Genomic DNA, 1,308 nt, shown 5'->3' on the forward strand with positions numbered 1-1,308 from the left:
GGGAACTAAAGATCAGCTAGACGAAATAAAAACTTTTAGCCTTGCCGATGATAATATGATTCCGTTAGAGACGGCGAAGGAGCTGGAGTAACAGTTGAACGAAATGGATAGTGTCGTTAAAAGATTTTACAAGATCATCATCAACAAGGGTGATGGAATTTAGTTGGATTAAATCAGGCTGTACCGAGGCCGTTAGGAAAATATGAGGCGTGCTTGAAAAGAATGGGCAACGGCATTGCCGCAGTGGATGCACCGGTTCCCGTGCGATCACCGAAGTTAAGCGCTGTAGGCCGTGGTCGGGACTTGGATGGGTGACCATCCAGGCCACCATGCGCTGTTGCCATTTCTCGGGGTGCACTCAGCCTCGTGATGCCAACAGAGGAGCTACTCGACCGAATAGTAGCGGCTTCGGTGAAGAATACCATCATAACGGCCGGGAGAGCGGTATGTTGACCCACCGCCCCTCCTATCCACATCCTCCGCTGAGGATGATACGGCGGTCGGATGGTCCAAGTAGCCAATCGTGGCCTGAAGACGGAGATAATTTTAGACACACACACACGCACGCACAAACACACGCACACACACACACACACACACACACACACACACACATAACATCGCGTCTAAATAACTACCGGAATGCGGATGAGAGGCACAAGACATTTCAAGAGAGAAAGCATCATGGGAAATTCTACCAAACTAGAAAATAAAATCATCACCAAGACTCACGTCATCGTAACGCACGCTCCAGATAATCCAGAAAAACAAAAGAATTCGTCTAACCACAAAATGATTCGAATTATCTACCTGAGTTTACGTGACTCGCAGTACTGTCAGTGAAACTTCGATTCATTATTTTTAATTTGCTTATGGCACACCCAAAATGACGTCCATGTTCGTGATACTTCTACAGTAAGTGTTGTAGGATTAAGTTTTGAATTTAGCAACAAATCTTGTGGACCTACCTTGGAATGTCGAATTATTTATTAGGTATTTCCGAAAGTCTGTCTACCTTTGCCCATTGTTATTTGAATGTCATGCGCTCGGAGCCATATTTTATGTGTCAGTTTGATTACTGCTTACAACTCGTTCCAATTAAGAAATTAATTGTGTTCCAGACAGATCGCTACACTAAGTGTAAGATTTATGTTGCAACTGGAATTCTGTGAACAGTTTTTCTCTCTTCTATGTAGAATCGTTTAATCTGTGCCCAGTATTAATTGCAGGGGAGGAGTCATTTGCTGACGAGATCTGAAATACTTTGAAGTTGCCAGCGACAGACATAAAATATATCTGTAAAGGGGT

General features: G+C 43.9%; 1 pseudogene; it reads left to right on the forward strand.

Moving 5' to 3' along the window:
- The first annotated feature begins 225 nt into the window (after positions 1-225).
- On the forward strand, positions 226-343 carry LOC126164136 (5S ribosomal RNA; annotated as a pseudogene).
- Positions 344-1,308: the final 965 nt, after the last annotated feature.

Source organism: Schistocerca cancellata, chromosome 2 (genome assembly GCF_023864275.1).
Source record: "Schistocerca cancellata isolate TAMUIC-IGC-003103 chromosome 2, iqSchCanc2.1, whole genome shotgun sequence".
NCBI lineage: Eukaryota > Metazoa > Arthropoda > Insecta > Orthoptera > Acrididae > Schistocerca > Schistocerca cancellata.